This window comes from Mustela nivalis, assembly GCF_964662115.1.
Source record: "Mustela nivalis genome assembly, chromosome: 1".
Taxonomy (NCBI): domain Eukaryota; kingdom Metazoa; phylum Chordata; class Mammalia; order Carnivora; family Mustelidae; genus Mustela; species Mustela nivalis.
The window spans coordinates 106,659,454-106,679,003 of NC_139020.1; the positions used below are offsets into that span (position 1 = coordinate 106,659,454).

General features: G+C 47.5%; 1 protein-coding gene and 1 long non-coding RNA gene across 14 annotated transcripts in view; one reads left to right on the forward strand and one right to left on the reverse strand.

Annotated features, from left to right (window-relative positions):
* Positions 1-1,495: 1,495 nt before the first annotated feature.
* LOC309846060 lies at positions 1,496-17,678 on the reverse strand. Its single transcript, XR_014301718.1, has 2 exons — positions 8,234-17,678; positions 1,496-6,605 (listed from the first exon to the last, which is right to left on the reverse strand). It is a non-coding gene; the product is annotated as an uncharacterized lncRNA (long non-coding RNA).
* The window catches only part of ST6GAL1 (ST6 beta-galactoside alpha-2,6-sialyltransferase 1), a 118,274-nt gene continuing 105,500 nt past the window's right edge, over positions 6,777-19,550 (forward strand). For 2 of the 13 annotated variants that reach the window (XM_082694367.1, XM_082694383.1), the window contains exon 1: positions 6,829-7,056. The gene's annotated coding sequence lies outside the window, so the exon portion shown is untranslated. Of the gene's footprint in view, positions 7,601-7,668; positions 8,155-19,550 lie in introns of those variants that run through there. The other 11 variants (XM_082694387.1, XM_082694381.1, XM_082694376.1 and 8 more) reach the window with 8 other exon arrangements.

Sequence of the window (19,550 nt, forward strand, 5' to 3'; positions counted from 1 at the left end):
TCTTCCAAACCCTCAGGGACACATATAAATCTTTGGCCTCGGTGGGTCTGCCCTGGTGTCTCTCACTTCTGGATGGAGTCACTCTGAAGCCTTCAGGTCATGACTCTGCTGTGCTCTGAGCCATTTTGGTTGAGAGGTACAGGCTCTTATTCTCATTATAGACCACCTGTTTGCTAATTGAACTTGACAGTTGAGCTCTCTATCTTATCAGCAAAGGAAGGCTGTAATGGGTCATGGGGCATTGTTCGGAGGCTATTTCCTGCCCTGAGCTTTGTCAGTGCTCCTCAAATGCCTATCTGATTGTGGACACACTTGGACCTTAGCAGAACTGGTTATGGATGAATTAAAATCTCCAATGCCTACACTGACTTCTGGCAGGATGAAGCTGCCACTGTCCTCTCGGGTTTCTCCCAGGAAGCCACTGATGGTTTTGTATTGTACCCTACACGAGGAGGGACTGAAAAGCTCATGCAGTTTTCTGGGTGACATTTGACCTTTAGGAGCTATGCCAGTGATGGGGAAATGTGGCTCTTTCCAAAGAGTATTGTCCAGCTGTTGGTGGCCCATTAATTATTGGTGATGATGGTCACCAAGAATGTGACTGAGGCTGCAGCCATATCTGAGGCCTTGGCTGAGGGTCCCTCACTCAGGGTGATGCTGGGAGAGAGGGCTCCTCTGGGTATGGAGTACAGCTGGTGGCTTTTTATCCTGTTGGAGGAGCTTCTCTGGGACAGGTTAGAAAGAGCCTTAGGTGAACCTTGTAGACTCATCTGCCAATCCTGCCATTGTCAGCACTGCCTAGGGACCATGCTAACAATTACAGATACCCAAGCTCTGACCCCTGAGCCACTGAAATGTTGGCTATAACAATTTATATTTTAAATGATTTCTGCGTATGATTTAAAAGATCCATTTGGTTGGGAAACAACTGATTTGTCCAAGTGACCTCAATTCACAGACGAGCAAAGGGGAAGTACTTGTTCTGATTTCTGCAGTCTGAAGTGTGAACGCTGCGGGTAGAATTCAGTCCTGCTGACTCAGAGACCAGGACACTCTGTGTTGTGTACCTTGTCTCAAGAAACGTCAGTTCTTTGGGGAGAAGCTGGTGAAGCCCAGTAAGCAAGGTCATGATCCTTTGAATGTCTAACCCACCAGAATTCAACCCTGACTGTCGGCTTGCTGTAATCCATCAGATGCCTTGGTTAAGAATCCAGCTTTACTGCTGATTCCTTGTGTGACCCTGGAGAAGTCATTACTTCTTTGTGTCCTCAACTATAAAGTATGGACAATACAATCGATCCTCTCGACCTAACGGGGTGGCTGCAAGTGTTCCATGATGAAATGTTTGGAAAGTACTTTACCTAGCGCTTGACACTTGGCAAGTGTTCAGTAACTCTCAGTTCTTTGTTTTTTGAGCCGTTACCATGTACCAGACACTATATGAAAAGCTTCATGAATGCCATCTCTGGGGGTCACAACACTTCTGAGAAATAGGCATTTTTTAAAAATATTTTATTTATTTGAGAGAGAGTGAGAATGAGAGAGAGAGAGAGCACATGAGTGGGGTGAGAGGTAGAGAAAGATGCAGGCTCCCCACTGAGCAGAGAGCCCAATGGGGGGGGGGTTGATCCCAGGACCTTGGGATCATGAGCTGAGCTGAAGGCAGATGCTTAACCAACTGAGCCACCCAGGTGCCCCAAGAAAAAGGCATCTTGATTTAGCCTTCTCAATGAGGGCATGAAGGGAGGACTGGCTGAGTTTGTACTTTCTGCTGTATTGGTCATTTGAAATGAGGCATTTTGTAATCCCTGTCCACAGAGGTGATAATGTAGAAATACATCACGGTGAAAGTTTAGTCCTGGACATAACAGCTGGGACATTTTTGTAACTGGCTGAAGGTCTTGGAGAGATCGGCCTATCTCTTGTTCATCTTGGTGTCTCCTGTTCCTTTTGGTATTTCCTGACTTGGCCTAGACCCATTCTGGCCCACAGAGCTCAACAAATGTCTGCCACATAGAATTAAATGTCATTTCTTCAAGTTGATTGGATATCTCCTTCCAAGGTGAGTTTTTCTCCTGGATCATTTATCCTGAATTTCTTAATTCTTAATACCTTATCTTGGCACTCAAATGTTTTCACAGCAGAGTCTCAATCTACCTTTCCTCCCCTGAAGCATGCAGTCAGTGGTTTATAGGGCTATTTATGATAGTGCAAGAATCGAAAGCAACCTTAATGTCTACCTGTAAGAGAACAGTTGAATAATTTATGATGCAACCACATATACCATATATTGCTAATAGCTACTACTTAGTGCTTACCATGACATCTATTATTCTAAGCACTTTTCATGTAATTAACTCATTTCATCTTTAGAACACTTTGCGATGTAGGTACTCCTATCCTCATTTTATAGTTTGGGAGATGGAGACAGAGTGGTTAATTAACTTGTTTGAGGTCACACAACTAGGATGTGGCAGAATCAGGATTCAAACCCAGGCAGCCTGACTCCAGTAAGCATTCTTAGTCCCTAGATGGTCTCTCGTACAGCCAACAAATGGTACAATACACCACTAGAAACTTGACTAAGAATGTTTGCTTTGCATTTAATAAGGGCTGATGTGAATGAGTAAATTTATTAGGACATACATATAGGAAATGCTTATGTTATACTCTCCGTGGGGAGGAAAACCTGGATATCACTTATATAGATGATGATCTCGACCATGGGAAGTTGCAGAAAAATATATAGCAAATAACTAGAAGAAAATAGGCCAAAAGGTTAATTCTGCCTGTGGCTGATGGGCTGACACTATTTCCCCCTTGCTTTTTTAGAACTCTCTGATTTTTCTAAATTTCCTAAAGCAAACTTGATCTGTAAATTTAGAAAACAACTATTAATAATAGCTTCTTAAAAACATGAGACCCGACAGAGGCAGGCTTGGGAGATATCACCAACAGGCATCAGATAATGATTCTTTTCCCGCCAAAACATTTGTTAATTTCAGAGACCTTTCACTGCCTCACACAGGCTCTCGCACAAAGCCTGACGGTTACCACATCCTTCTGAAGGTCATCCTCAGGTAATAAATCAACAAGAGGCAGCTCCCACTTTGGTTACTGATAGAAGTCCCTTGAGAGAAGCCAATTTCCTGGATCTTTTTGAGGGAATTTATTAGAAGCCTCTTTGATTTCTGAGTCTTTTTGCCTCTGCACTTCCTTCCATTGCTAGTGAATGTCATTTCCTGGGCATAGCTTCTGAGTCCTGCCCTGGGGCTCCAGGGCGGCAGTTCAAGGGGACTGCCGCCTGGGAAGTGTTACTGACAGTCTGATGGTCCCTTCTAGGCTTTTGCAGTCCTGGGCCAGAAGTGGTAGGAAGGAAAGAGGCCTTGGTTTCAGGGCACGGCTCAACACTCACTGATGGACTTTAGGCAACTTGCTTTACCTATGAGCCTCAGTTTTCTCATCTGTAAATGGGGATAACAAGGAGCCATACACACCTCACAGGCTTTTGTGAGTCTGCAAAGGGCTCAAGTGGAGTAATGTATATGTAAGCCATTCATAAAGGTCTATATTCATCTGCATCGTCTATATTTATTTATTTATTTCTGCAGCTTCCCACTCTTTCTCACACCTTGTGTTGTCATGGAGAGAGGCTAGTTCAAGTTCAGGGAGACCTCTAGAGGGAAGGACTTGGGAGGGGGGAAGGAGCTGGAGGAGCATCACGGGAGAGTGAGGGAGGCTGAGAAGGCAGGTGGAGAAATGCGAGAAGGTGAGGTCAGAAGTAGAACATCAGAGAAAGGGATGTTGTAAGCAGATATCTAGGAAGACTTGTATCTTGATGTTTGATGTGACCCCTTTTTGTCTCCTTAAGAAACCTGCAGGAAAGATCTCTCACTTTTTCATGGTCTTGGAATGAGATTGTAGCCATCTCCTTGCCTCCCGTACATTAATATCAGGCTAAGATTGGCTTTAAGGCAAGAACAGGAGGAGTAGCCTAAGAAGACTTAGGTACACCAGGGTTCTAGAATGATAACCCCTCCTCCAAGTGAGGATTAAAAGAGAACATGCACATAGATTGCCTTGCACACAGGAGATGTTCTGTACATGGCAATTATTACTATTATGAACCAAAGATACTTGGCCAAAACATAAACGATTTGAGAATTAAGACTTGGTTTAGCCTTGTGTCTCCTAGGACTGGACACTGAAGTTGATTGGGCAAAGCGGAGTCGAATGACACTTGTGCCCGCACTGTATGTCCATTTCTCCCACCATGCCTGCTCACACTATACCCATGTCGCACTCTGAGGTCTTGAGGCTGTACTCCTTGCTGTACTAGGCATGGTCCGGCCAGCCAGTTCCCTGTCCTGTGGCTGTGGTCCTCCTATGAGGTCTGTCTCTGGTGTCCAACGTCTGCCCCCTAGTGTTGTTCTCCTAGAGAAGCTGTGATTCTATTTCTATTTTCTGACTTGGGTTCCATAGACTTAGCTGTGTATAGGTATCTTTATCCTTGAAGCTGAGAGCAGTGAGGCCCAAGTTAGGGGGTGCCGACAGAGCCCACAGCTGTTCCTTTAACCCTGAGCCTACTCTTACATTGGACAATGGGTGCTGAAGGTGTGCAGAGAAGAACCTTGGGGGCTGTCGAAGGTTCTATGTGAACATCTAGAGTGGGATGAGGAAGAAGTGTTTGGGAGGATATTTTCAATGGCCTTTATTTTCCTTTATTCCCTACAAGACTGTGTAATAACACTACCTCCGATTCAAGAGCACTATGAAAGTACTGTCTGTGCGTGGATTGTTGCAAACGGACATTATAAAGTAGCGCATTATTTGTATTAGCCAGTAAACTGCCTAAAATGATGACGAGAAAGGCACTGAGTTCATGAGGGCTGGGATGCTCTAATTTTCCAGAGGGAAATTAGATATCTGTACTTCAAAGAAAAATAGGATGTCAAGGCAGGGGCCCCAGAGGCAATGCGTGGGGAAGCCTCCTCAACAGGCTGGGGAGGACAGGCCTCCTGCCTCTCACTTCCAGGTCAGAAAGCCCCAACTGCAACCTGGAGGGAGGAGTCCCCAGAGGGAAGGGCTCCACAGCTGCTCTCACCCTGGACATCTTCCCTACCTGCCCACTCATCTGCCTCAGCAGAAATTTCTTGGGCTTTTCTTATCATCTCTGGTCATCGGGGGCCTGTAGGAATCCAGAGCAAGTGTCTTCCTTTGTTTTCTCCAAAATTTGGCTGTATTTCTCCTTATAAGGAGTACTGTGGAATGGAGACTGGAGTACCTTCTAGAAAAGCTTCTCCTCTGTTTCTTGTTCTTCATTTTTGTGTTTTTTAAAATTTACTTATTTATTTTTAGTAATCTCTATGCTCTATACTCGTGGGGCTTGAACTCACCCACCCAGATCAAGTGTCCCATACTCTTTTGACTGAGTCCTCTTGTTCTTGGTTCCTAAGTAGTGTTGACACAAAAGTGATTCGGAGGGAGGAAATGATTAAGGCTTTCCATTAATGTGGAAGAGGGCTCAAATTCTTGCTCTTCCATTTTTCTTGGTGATTTCAACTTTCTCCTCCATACAATGGGGCTAAGGCCATCTTGTGACCAGGAGAGACAATAGAATAAGGCAAAGCACTTTTGGTCCCCAAATGATAGGTATTATTTGCATGTCTCTTTTTCATTCCTGCTGTCATTGCCTCAGTTCCTATTATGTCTCCATGGATGGCAGCTTGCAAGCTGGTCTCTATGCTCTGTGCTCACAGTCTCTGCTCCTGCCATCCATTTTCCAGTAAGCTGTCAGAAAAATGAGTATCAAACACAAGGAGGCGTGCCATGCCCCTGCATGAAATCTTTTAAGAGTTTCCAATTTTCCAAGAATAAAGTCTGAAATCTTCCATATGGCATTGTCCCAGAAACAGTCTTAGGAATTCGTCTGCTTCCACTCTTTCACGCATACATTTTACTGTTACAAGCACCTTCTATATGCCAGATACTAAGCTAAGGGCTTCATAGAGATTGTTACACATAATCCTGAAAACAACACTGTCATTAGTGTCATACAGAAGAGGAAAGAGGGTCAAAGAAACTCATAGAGGTTGAGGAACTCAAACCAATACACAGCTAGTTGGTCAGAGAGGTTTAATTCACTCTGCTTGGCCCCCCAGCCAACTGGAGCTCTTTGAACTGAGCAGTAATGCTCTCTCAGGAGTTGGGAAGGGCCTGAGGTGTAGCAGGAGGGGTCCAGGATCTGGGAAGGGAGGAAGCAGTACTTGGAAGAAGGATGATGGAATTGAGATGAGGATGTGAGCTCCCCTTTCTCAAGTGGGTGGTGGGGAGTGGTCACCTCGATTTTGAGACAGAGTTCTGTGTCGGGGCTTCAAGCACTGGTTGCGTTTCTCCCCAGTGTGTCCCCAGAGGACCCAGACTACCTTCCACTCTGCCATTCCCTCTAAGCACGGAGCCTGGTGCCAAGTGGGTGATCAAAATACATTCGGGAGATGATTATTGCTATTGGCGGTCACATCTTGTCTTTGGGGACTGGCGTGGCAGTCCAAGGCTGCTTCTGGCCCTCCTGTAGGATGGTTTTCAGTCCAAGTGGTCCTTGGAGCCTGTATTCCAAGTATATACAGCTGTGTTTCTTGCTTAACCTGCGGTTTTCTCTCGCCTCCCCATAGAAGTGCCAGATCAGCCTTGGTGAATGGAAGGAGCCTCGCCCCTACACCAACCCCTTCAGGCCTCCCGCACCCCTCCGCCCCACCCCCGCACCCCCCCACCCCCCAGCCCCACCCCGCCATCCACCACACCAGCCGGCAGACAGCTCAGGCCCACACTCCCCTTTTGTATTTGCCGGGCTTGAAAGCACTTAGTGCGCGCCCCGCCTGCTGTTGGGAGGTTCTTGTCAAACCCGGTGAAGGAGATTATTTGTTTTCATATTCTACATAAGAATAGTTCAGAGAGGTTAACTGACTTCCTCAGGGTCACGCAGCCAGTGGTAGCAGAGCTAGGATTTATAGTTCCCGCTTGAAAAGCCCGAGAGACTGGGACCTGCGGACTGGGGAGGTGAGCCAGGATTTGGGGACCCCGGCCCAGCCGCGTCGCCCCTCCCCCTGTTCCTCCTTCTGGCCTCCTCAGCAGGAGGCTGGGTCCCAGCATCCCGCGGTGCGCTCACCCGGCACCCCTCATCCGAGACCCGCTTACTAGCGACCCCCCGGAGGGCCACGCCAGGGGGTTTGGGGCGCCGTGTGACTGGGGACCCACCCCGTCGGCCCGACTATTTGCATAACGGAGACCGTCGCTTCCCCCGCCCCTCTGCCGCGCTCTTCTCCCCTCCTTCGCCGTCCCCTCCACCCTTCAGCCCCGGTCCCCCACGGTCCCTGGCGGACCCTCCTGCCGGGATCTGGCGCCGGGCTCCCAGCGGCCCGGCTCCCCTGCGGCGGCAGGGAGCTGAGTCGGGCGGCACCTGGGGGAGGGGAGTGCGGGGCAGGGCCGGGCTGGGGAAGACGCCTGGGGCACTGCCCGGCGCTAACAAAGGGAGCGGCTGCCGGCCCGTGAAGGCGCGGAGCAGGCGGAGCAGCCACAGCCCGGGCGGCCGAGCGCGCAGCGAGTGAGTAGGGGTGCGCTGGGCGGCGGCGCGGCCGGGGGCCCGGGCAGAGGGGCGCGGGAGGGGCGCAGGGCGGTAGGGCGGCGGGGCCGCGGGGCGCGCGGAGCCGGTGGCCGGCGCCGCCTCAGCCTTCTCGCCCGCGGGCCGGTCACCGTTTGGGCGGGGGTGTCTGTCTGCGCGTTGGTTCTGGCCCAGGGACCGCCCTGGCTTCCCCTAGGGCTCCGCGAGCCTGCGGACCCACAACAAACCCACGTGCGCGCGCCCCCCAGGAGCCTCGCTTTCTCCCCCGCACGGTCGGTAAGGTGTGGGACGCCTGGCTGACTCCGGGGTCCTGCGTCCCCACGGCCGGATCTGCAGACCGGGAAACTGAGGCCTGTGGCGGAGGTGGGGGCTCAGGCACCAAAACAAACGCACGTGCGCTCTGCCCCGGGATCCCCACGCCTCGCGGGCCCTGGATGGGCCGCCCTGCGGCCTCGGGCCATTGTCTCCAGCCGCTGGGGAGGGAGCGGCGCTCGGGGCGCCCCTGGCCGGAGGAGGACGACAGAGACGTGGAAAAGGTACCTCTTGGCCGTCGCACCAAACTGCCAGGCTGCAGAAGGGGGAAACGAAACACGAAAGCAGTTACAGAAAGCTTACCCCAGGCCAAGAGCCTGTCCCCGCGTGGTGCGCTACTTGATGGGACCAGGACAGCCCCTCACTTCCACCGCACGTCTTAGAGACCCGGGCTGAATGAAGGGTCCGTGGGTTCTCCCCAAAAAGCCTGTGCCTAGCGCACCATTGTCCCTGCACTCAGGGGACCGCCCCTGCCGGGAGATCGCGAGCGCCTCCCCAGCCTGCAGAAAGAACGGTCCAATTTAAACAGCGCCCGGTGCGGTCTCGGTCTTCTTGGCCTTTTGCTTGCACTGTGCCTTGTAGGTCCTTCTCTTGCGTCTAGCCGGCTCGGGTTGTCACTGGCCCCTTTTGGCTTGGGGATTGTTACATGTTTTTACAAGCAAGTCTAGCCAAGGCCTCTTGTTCTGAGGAGGGACGGTCGTATCTTCAGTTCTATCAGTTTGGGAGAAATTCTGAGGTCCAGCTAGGAGAGCACTCTTGTTTGTTTTGCCTTTTCTTTGCTTTCATATGCCTTGCTCAGCTTGGCAGATTCTAGTTAATCAGACCTGTTCCGGCAGCGGTGACGTGGGTGGGAAGGTGGATTGGCCCCACAGGTGATGGTGTGGGGGCAGAAGCAAGCCCCTCAGATCGTGAGAGGGGGTGGTTGGTGTGCGCGGGAATGGAGGCGCTGCCCTCAGAGTGTGCCGTTGAGCCATCCTGCTGCCAGGACCCGTGGCAATTAAACCTGTTCCTGGGGAGAATTGGAGGGCTTTCAGCCCTAAACCATGGCTCCTGAGGACCCAGAAGGGGATCTAGTGAATTTTACAAGCAGGAAACGGAGGCCTGAAAGGTGCAGCCACTTGTCCCAGTTGAAACCAAGTGAAATCGGAAAGAAGCACTTGAGGAGGGGCCTCCCCACTCCCCCACTGCCCCCAGGCCTTGCCAGGGACCAGAGGCAAAACCAGGATTCTGGGGTTGGTGTAAAAGTCAGCAGCCATAGGCACAACAGAGTTAAACAAAGAAAGTAATTCAGATTGAAAGCTGTACCCTTCCATTATCCCTTTCAAGAGTTCTTTATTTGTGTGAGAAAAGATAGATTTAGTAATCCTTGACTCTTCTCCTAGCCTTTTCCTAAGCTTAGTTATTTCTCTCTCCTCACTGCCCCTTTCCCCTCAGATTGGAATAGGGCCAACTGTGGAGACTTAGATGTTTTGCCTCTCATCCCTGTGCCAGGAGGCCTTTGTTTGGGCCTAAGCTTTGGGCTGTTGACATCAGCCCCGCAGGGAAGAAAGTGTCTCTAAGCAGGCTACTCCTGAGCCACTTGTGGGAGAACAAAGCTTTGTTTTCATTGATTTTATTTAATTAAATTCTTTTTGAGAGTTCCGCGGAAGTAGCTGCCTATTTTTATATTTGGCAGAGGAAAAGTTGGAAAACCAAAAAAACACTTCAGGTCCGGGTTTCCCCAAAGTGAATGTGCTGTTTTGTCCTGTCCCTGTTATCTCCTGGCTACACTTGTTTCTTTTCTTAGGGGTTCTAGACTACTGGAGTGTAGTTTTCTTATCAGGATGCTCACTTTATAAGGAACTTCGAAAATCCTCCAGTCAGACCCTTTTCTTTTCCAAATAGGAAAACTGATGCCCAGAGAGGAGAAATCTCCTGCCCCGGGACACGCAGTCAGATGTCTGCTTTTAGTGTCTCTTTTTGCGTAAAAGGGCTGTTGTTGATACCCCAGAGTAAAGTCAAAGTTATGATGGTTGTTATAACAACACCCTTTAAGTCAGAGAATGAATTCCTTAAGGACTTAAATAGGTGTTGGTTATTAAACAAAGCCGTGGATCCCAGTGGTCGCTATGGTAAGGAGTATTACAGTCATCATCAGGGATCAGTTTTCTTTAGTGTTTACTGAATGGTTTCCTTTCCCCTTGTTCTGACCTCCTCCCTTTTCCCCTGTCTCTTGCTTGCTTGTCCAGTAGGGAGCTGCTCTGAGTATCTCATAATGCAAAAGGCAGCAAGAAGCCAGAAGACAGAGACCTCACTTAGCTTTTCGTGCTGCTTACCTTCCTGGGCTGCAGTTTCCTCCCTTGTAGAGTGAAAGTCCTTCCTGCCCAGTCTCTGCACAGGCTGTACTAGTGGGATAGAAGAGGCTTAGGCCTTGGAATCAGAGGAGTGGGTTGGAGTCAACCCTTTTCTCCCGTGTTCCTTGAGGATATGATTGTATAATGTGAGGGGAAGGATGGGTATGTGTCTCCTGGATTTGTTTTGGGTATCAAGTCATGTGACATGCTTATGACTGCTCAGACCTCTTGGCAGGCTTGGGTGCTCACCAGCGTTTTAAGTGGTAGAGAGTGTTGGTAGGACAGTAACCCCAGAGAGTAAGCCCTCTGCTCAAACTAGGAGACCTTCTCCAGTTAGCAAAGATGTGTGAATGTCTGCCAAACTGTAGAGGGGGCCTTGGGTAGTTGTGAAGTACATGTGATTCTAAGGTAAATAAACCTACCAAGAAACAAATAAAATGCAAAACCATGACGTTCATACCCAAGTTGTGCAGTCTGAAGTGATTCCATTTGTTCGTCTCATATTCACTGAGGACAGGCAGGCTCAGGGTGCCGTCCCAGGCTGACCTGGAGTTACAGGGAAGCAGATCCATTGTTCGCCCTATCACCCTTGCTCAGAACACATTTGGATCTCCCTTTGGAAATGGTCCTCAGAAACCCACAGAAAATAGATTTAATTTATCTCAGTATTAACCTGCATGGGGTGGAGGGTTCCCCTTTTCTTCATGAATCAAACTAAGAGCAGGGAGTAAATGAGCCAGTGGAAGAGGGAAGGCTTCCAAGAGAATGTAGCTCTCTACTGTTGTGAGGATGTGGTTGCATTAGAAAATGACAGGAATAGTTCACTGATGAAATTCACACTAATCTGGAACATTGGAATACGGAGCATTTGCTTAGACCCGGTATCAGTGATTTGCTCAGTAAATATTGAATTGGGGAAAACCACCTTTTTCTTGCTTGTATGCATGTATACTGAAATGACATGATGGCATTCTGGTTCCAATAGATGGACTTTTTATAGTCTTATCTGTAACAATAATGTAGTAAGCAATGCAGTTTCAAAGTCATTACTAGGGTCATGGGTAGGGTACAGGGTACCCTTCTGAATCCATTTGGTGATTTAAATTTTATTTATGTTCCTATAATAAAAATCAAGTATGCTTATTGAGAATAATTTGAAAAGTACAAAAAAGTGTAGAGAAACAGAAAAAGATTTCATCATTCAAAGGTAACCACTGTTAACATTTGGCAGTTCCCCCCCTTTTTAAAAAAAAATATTTTATTTATTTATTTGACAGACAGACATCACAGGTAGGCAGAGAGGCAGGCAGACGGAGAGAGGAAGGAAAGTAGACACCCTGCTGAGCAGAGAGCCCAGTGCAGGGCTCCATCCCAGGAGCCTGGGATCATGATCTGAGCCGAAGGCAGAGGCTTAACCCACTGAGCCACCCAGGTGCCCCATCCCCCGCTTTGTAAAAAAGTTTTTTAAAATGGATTTGTTTTCTCTAAATGGTTGAAATCCTGGTGTATGTGCAGTTATCTCTTGCCTTTCTTGTTTGACCCTCAGATAAACATGTCATAGTTTAAGTCAATATCACTGAGGCTGCGGCTGCGTCATTCATTCATCACCCATATCAGCGGCTGAGCATGTCTGAGGTCATGTGGCCCATGAGATCTGATCACTTCAGTGATACTGCAGCAAGGGCCTGTAGAGGAAGGAGCCTCCAGCATTCTCCCCCTAGCCCAAACTGTCTCAACCATTCAAACTCCAGCCATTTATTTTTTATTTTTTATTTTTAAGAGAGAGAGAGACAGACAACACACACGTGTGGGTGGAGGGGCAGAGGAAGAGGGTGCGAGTCTCTTAAGCAGACTCCAGGCCTAGCCGGGAGCCCGACACAGAGCTTCCTCTCAAGACCCTGAGATCATGACCTGAGCTGAAACCAAGAGTCCGATGCTTAACCGACTGAGCCACCCAGGTGCCCTGAACTCTAGCTATTTTTATGTAATTTTTCATTTGAGAAAAAGTTTAAAGTCTAAGGTGGAGAGGCAGGGCCCAGCGTGTGACCTTGGGTTCTAGTCCTGCTTTCGTGACTTCCAACAACTCGAACTGTTTCTGTAGATATCAAATAAGCAGCTCCATGGTCATTTACTAATTTAGTCCTCACATATTTAAGTGCACACTCTGAACCAAAGATGTGTGAGAAGAGCTCAGCTTTAAAGAAACTCGCGATCTAGTGGAGGAGACTGGGGAACAAGAGACTGGTACAGGGTGCTGTGGGAGCACAGAGGAAGGGCAAGCACCCAAAATGAGCATTGGGAAGTCTTCTGGGATAAGGCATAGCCCAACCACTTCTAATATGCCCTATGGTAATTGATGCTGTGATTAACATATTTGCAAATACATCTCTGTCTATATTCCAAGCTAGTTTCCATAGGATAGAATCCTAAGGTTAAAATGATTGGGTCACATTTTAAAGAATATGATCATTTAAAAACTTCATAGGAGTGCCTGGGTGGCTCAGTCGGTTAAGCATCTGACTTCAGCTCAGGTCATGATCTCAGGGTTCTGGGATCAAAAGAGCCCTGTGCCAGGCTCCCCACTCATTGGGAGTGCTCTCTGCCCTGCCCCCTCTAGTGCTCTCTCTCTCAAATAAATAAATAAAATCTAAAAAAAAAAAAAAAACAAAGCAAACAAACAAAAAACCCCCCAAAAAACCCTTACAGATTTAGTCCCAATTACGTATAAAGTCTTAAAGTACTGAAGTATTACATATTGTGGGAGCAGTAGAAATTAAGAGCCTAAGTAATTTAGGATTTGATTTGTTTTTACTGAGCCACAATTGACATACCACATTATATTAGTTTCAGGTATACAACTTAGTGATTTGACATTTGTGTATATTGTGAAATGATCACCACAAGATATCTAGTTAAGGGGTGCCTGGGTGGCTCAGTGGATTAAGCACCTGACTTTTGGTTTTGGCTCAGGTCATGACCTTTGGGTTGTGAGATGGAACCCCACATCAGGCTCTCTGCTAGGTGTGGAGTCTGATTGTCCGGCTCCCTCTGCTTCTCCCTCTGCATGTGCGCTCTCTCTCTTTCTCACAAATAAATTAAAAAAAAAATCTTGAAAAAATGATCTGTCACCATATATAGTTGCAGAATTTTTTCTTGTGATGAAGGATTTGAATTCTTGCTCATCCTTTATCACGGTTAGAGACCTAGACAAACTAGTTTAAGCTCATTGAACTTTTTAGTTTCCTTCTCTATAAAATGGGCAGCATGGACAGCGCTTACTTCCCTGGGCCATTGTAAGTATTAAATGAAACAGAGCTAAAGGGTCTAGTACCTTGACAGGTATACAGGTAACCCTCAGTAAGTGAAGGCTATTATTGTTATAATTGCAATATTGCACAATCTGCAGAAACTTTGGCCCTAATATTCTTTCTTAACATGATTGCAGGCCATTGTGTGGCTTTCTGTGCTGAGGAAAGCAGAGTTCATTAAAATGAAATAGCCTACCAGGTGACAGATTGAGAGGGAAGTGATCCACTTGCATGATGCATTATTAAAAAAGCCTTCTTCCTCTTCTTCTTCCCCTTTTCTTCTTCTTCTTCTTCTCTTCTTCCTTTTTTAAAGCAGGCTCCATGCCCAGTGTGGAGCCCACTGTGGGGTTTGAACTCACGACTCAGATCAAGACCTGAGCTGAGATCAAGAGTCAGATGCTTAACTGACTAAACCCCCAAAAACCTCTTTTTAAGGACAATTTCAAAGATGCGGAAGTAGGAAGAGTAGTCTAATGAACCCCCGTAAGTAATCACTTCAAAAATTATCAAAATTCATAGCTGATCTGTAATCCCACAGTCTGGCCCAGAGAACTTGGAAGCACATCCCAGACATCTTAACAGCATGATGCATATCTGAGACATTGAGTGGTCCTGCCTTTGGACCCTGTTTTTGGTGTCACTGTTATGAGACTGTGTGTGTGTGTGTGTGTGTGTGTGTGTGTGTGACAGAGGGAGAGAGAGAGAGTGCCAGCTGGCGAACTTTTTAAGTCTTACGACCCAAGTGAGAAGGCTTTGCTGCCTCCCAAACTGACAGGATGGAAGGAGCCCCGAATTTAGAGTCAGGAGCCCATAATTTTGCAGAATGTCCCCCGCCCATTACCAGTTGTATGCTTTTGAGCACATTTATAACAGTTTGGCAAGTACTGAATGAGGTCATCCATGCGATAGCCCAAGCAGCTCGATGTTAGGTGGACCCGAGTCAGACTGGACTCCAGCCTTTCCTTCCTGAGAGGCAGAGTTTCCATATGGAGTCAAGGTCACAGATGCCGGCCCCACCACCCGGGATGCGTTCAGGGAGTGTTGCTGCCAGTCTTGTTCTGAGACTGTGCTGCTTGCTCAGATGAGCCCCTGGCCCACAGAGCACCCCATACCCCTGAATCTCGCCTTGTCCCCTCTCACTTAGCCTTTCCCTCTGATTTATCGGTGAGGGCAGGAAGCCCCAAGGAGGGAGGGCCATCTAGCTGTGCCTGTATGACAGGCCCCGAGTCTGAGACACCTTTTCCTCCAGACTCCATGAGCTTGGTTTCTTCTCTCTGGCTCTTCACCCAAGCAGGAATTTCTAACTCAACCAAAAGAAGGAAGTTGATTTGTTTTAATAACTTAGCTGAAGCCATCTCTTTAATCCTCTGGGGGTCCCATTATGTCAGCACTATGCCTGGGCTGTGACTGTGGTCTCCGGCTGTTGCTAGCAAGCTGTGTGTTAGGCAAGAGGTAAGCCACCCTGGGCACCCCACCTCAGGGACCCAACTCTGAGTTCTCCAGGCCCCTTCCAGCTCTGAGGTGATCAGTGACAAAGGGGCAAATGTAAACCTAAGGTCGGGGGGCTTCTTCATACACTGTAGTAAATGAAATCGGATTCGGTATTCAAACAGGGTTAAAAAGGAACCACCTCACGTTTTTGCCACTTTCCCCGATCCCACTTCTCCCTGAAGTGACTATCTTTGTGCTTCGTGGGTCCTTCAGCCCCTTTGGTATATATGTTCATGTGTGTCTTCATGGTTATATGCAGATAACATTTTTTAAAAAAATCAGTAAATAGGGGCACCTGGGCCTCTCGGTCGATTAAGCTGCTGCCTTGGGCTCTGGTCATGATCCTGAGATCAAGCCCTGCATGGGCTCCCTGCTGGGTGGGGAGTCGGCTTCTCCCTCTCCCTCCGCCTGCCACTCCCCAACGTGTGCTCGCTCTCTCACACAGGATCTCTGCCTCTCTCTCTCTCCAAAAAATACGTAGAAGTTTAAAAAAAAAAATAAAAAAACAAAAACTCCATAAAAAGATTTCATTATAACTGCCACTTTACAAACCTGCCTTTTTCACTTTACTATACTTCACTTTACTATACAAATTGGAGATCTTTTCCTATTGGTATGTACAGATATTTTTCTCATAGTTGCATTACACTCTATATTTTGATGTTTATTTAGCCGTAAAAATGTTCCATAAAAATATATTTCTAAGTGTATTTAGATCCTTGACATGTGGAACAATGGTTGTAAATGTCAGTGGCTAAATGAAGCCAATCCATTAAGCTCTGGGAAGGGTGGCGAGGGAACGGACGGGCACAGGGACACTGAGAACCACACCCTGGAAAGCTGGAATGAAGGGCCCCTGGGAAATTACTAAGAGGCTGACTGTTTGGACAGGGTTATTTTTGGAGATAGCCTGCCTGCTTGGGTGCCCTAGGCTGCAAGGGAAGACACAGAGCTGCGTCATACCTTTTCCTCCGCCTTGCACTGACCCTGGTACTGCCAAGTTTGTTTTTGTTCCCAGGGCCTGAGGAGATGCTTAAGGGGAGGTCCGGACCTGGAGGGAGGGGGATGAAGGAGGGAGAAGGGAAGGGGAGGAGTATTTGATATCAGGCTTGGAGGATGAAGTGCCCCAGTGCTACTTGGCTCTGTCTGCCTGATCAGACCCATCTGGAGGGTTCTGTTTCCCTGGCTCTAATACAGATCATGGTAAAATGCAGCACACCCAGAGATGGGCGACTTGGAAGACAGAGGTTTAGACCACCGTATTGGAGATGGGATGAATGTGGAAACTGGGCTTTCTAGCCTGCAGGAGGTAGGAAGAGGCACCTCCTTCATGTGGAAAAAGGATCAGAGGCACACTAGGTGGCTGCTGTGGAGGGGAGAACCAGCATAGGTTGGGGGAGACGTGGTGGCATGGCAGATTAGGAAGAACTTACTCAGCAGAGCTGCCCAACCATGGAACAAGCTATGTCACAGGGCAGTGAACTCCCTGTCAGGGGGGTATTCAAACCAACGTTGCATGTGAACTTGTCTGCCATCAGAAGATTTTGCTTTGCAGACCAGTTGACCTAAATGCCTGTGAAGAAGGCCCTTTCTAACCTTGGGTGTTTATGGCCACCATGGTGTGGGAAGCAGAACAAGGCAAAGTAGGACTGCGGGCTTGGGGCAAGTTACGGAGGACTGAGGATGTAACCAGAGCAGCTCTCACCTGCTTTGTAAAGGTGGGAAAAAATGGACGCTTTCAAAGGAGGCTTAACCATTGTTTCCCCTGGATCTTGGCAACCCTCCTCCTGTTCTGTCCTTGACTTCAGCCTGCATGACTTTATATTCATAAATCATTTCCACAGTAATAAATATATCACATACACTTTAGATGACCAGGAAATCTGGCAACCAGAAAAGAACTACATGTCCCAGGAGGATGATTGTAAATTTTTTTTTCATTACAGTCTTTCCAAATCTGCATCCATCTTCTGGTTTCCCTAGCACAGAGCTGACATGTCATTCACCTTTAAATTTAGCAACACTCTACCCTTTGCAACCTCTTGAAAGTCCTCCGGGCTTGAGTTGACAGCACCCGCCATATTGAATGTTTGTCCCTTTCCCAAGAGGAAGAGCCTCTTGGACTTAAGTGTTAGTCCACCTTAGGCCACGTAGCAAGTTTACCATTTTCTGGGCCTTTGCTGTGCTCCTAGCCCTGATGAGGCACTGCGTATGTTCTCTCATCTAGTCCTCATAGCCACACTCTGTGTGTGGGTATCATTAGCTCCACTTTGCAGATGAGAAAACTGAGCTTCAGAGTGAGATAGAGACTGACCCAAAGATTCACTGCTGCTAAGGACTTAGGCTGGCATGGGGATAGCTTTTTCTCTGTGTTACATTACCGGTTATTTCACTGCTAAGAATTCTACGTCTTTTGAGTCTGAGAAGTGGTTCATTCTTAGTTTCACTGGAGGCTTGGCTGAATTTCTCCCTAGAGGTGCTGATGGAAGTTTTCTGTCTTTCCCCTGAGAACATATGAAGGAAAGAATTCATGTGTGGATAGCATTTGCTTATTCCCCTTTTTGGTAAGAGTTTGTGTAAAGCCTGGTTTGCCCTTTTAAAAAACTTTTTGCTTGCCCTTTATTTTTTTATTTTTTTTATTTTTTATTTATTTATTTTTTTTTTTTTTAAAGATTTTATTTATCTATTTGACAGAGAGAGAAATCACAAGTAGGCGGAGAGTCAGGCAGAGAGAGAGAAGCAGGCTCCCGCTGAGCAAAGAGCCCGATGCGGGGCTCGATCCCAGGTCACTGAGATCATGACCTGAGCCGAAGGCAGCGGCTTAATCCACTGAGCCACCCAGGCGCCCCTTTGCTTGCCCTTTAAAGCTGGGAGATCCACCTGACTCATTATCTGGTTATGACTGGGCATACACACGCTGGTGGTGAGTGGGGCCACAGAGTGGCAGTTATCACTACTTGGCTCCCTCATGTGCCTTTAGCTTGTAAATGAGACTCAGAGGCATTGTGAAGGCCTTATCGTGCACCTGTGGTTCTAGGCTCTTAAACAGTTTCTTCTCTTTTGAAGTTTATTTGACAGTAATTTATTCACCAAATATTTATTGAGTGCCTATTTTGTGCTAGTCATTGTGCGCGACATTAGGAATATTTACATAAAGAGCCCATGTTGGAGATAGCGCACACACACACATTCAGTGTAATGAACTGGGCCTTGGAGGTCAGTGACTGACAGACTTCCTGTGTCACCCTCTTCCTCTTCTCAGAGTTCTTGCTTTGTTCATTCAATAAACTTCGAATGTGTGTGGTAGCCTCTACAATGTGCACTTTTAGAACAGAGACCCAAACATTCCCACAGTTCTGTTCTTCAGGAGCTTGGTTGAAGGAGGACATGAAGGTGTTAATTATAATATTGTATGATAAATATTATGAAGTGGGGAAGAAGGTATAGTGAGTCTGAGAAAGTTTTCTGGAGTAGGGGGCACCTAAGCTGTGTCTTGGAGGGCAGTGACCTTTAACGTCCAGGGAAAGGGTGTTTGAAGAAGGGGCTGAGGGGCAAAGTTGTGGGGTGACAAATGGTTTACTGGTTGTGGGGGGAACCACTAGTAGGTTGGTGATCCTGGAAAGGAGCTCATAAAGCAGAAAGTGGTGGGGATGGAGCTGGACCATTTCAGGCATTATCTATAATTTTCATAACTTCCCTATGTGGGCTCTGTACCATTATCTCCATTTATTAGGTGAGGAATCAAAGGCTGAAGGAAGTTCAGTGACTTGCTCAAAGCAGCCAGGGAATGAATTGAGGTGCTTGTACTTGAACGTAGGCCTAATCAGCTCCCACAACGGTACCTGCAGAGGCAGGTTGGGAAGGTCTGGCTTGCTGGTAAGGTGCTTGTTCCTTCTCTTTTGATCTTTTAAGGGTAATAATCCTGCTGTATCTTTTTCCTTCCACCGGCATCATGGTATTTTCCAACGTAGTGAAATTGGAACTGGTGGGGCTGGTGTTGAAGGCTACCTCTGAGTATTTGCCCTCCTTTTCATTCAGAAAATCTTCAGAGTCTTCAAGGAAAACCTTTATGTGCCTAACCAAGTATAAAAGGCAGATGAAGATTCATGCCCTTTCTCAAAAGTTCCAATTTCACTAGGCCTGAGCATTACCTGTGAATGTTTAGTTCCAATAAACCCTTGGGGACTGGAGAAGGAGCAATCAGTCTGGGATGGAAGAGTCTGGAACAGGGGCCTCTTGTGCTGTTCCTTTAAGAATGAGTAGAATAAGGAAGGTGGATGACTCACAGATGACCTATGAGTAAAATTATTCTGTCCTAGCCAGTGAAAAATGGGATTCCATTGGCCTATTCTCCCCAACTCCCAAGCTAATTTCTGGCTTGGAGTTGGCTCTTGGGTTGGAGAAACAATATCCATTCAAGCATTCAAACAAAGGTTTTTTTGGAAAAATAATAGAGATCTCAGAGACAAGATGATCCAACTATGGAAT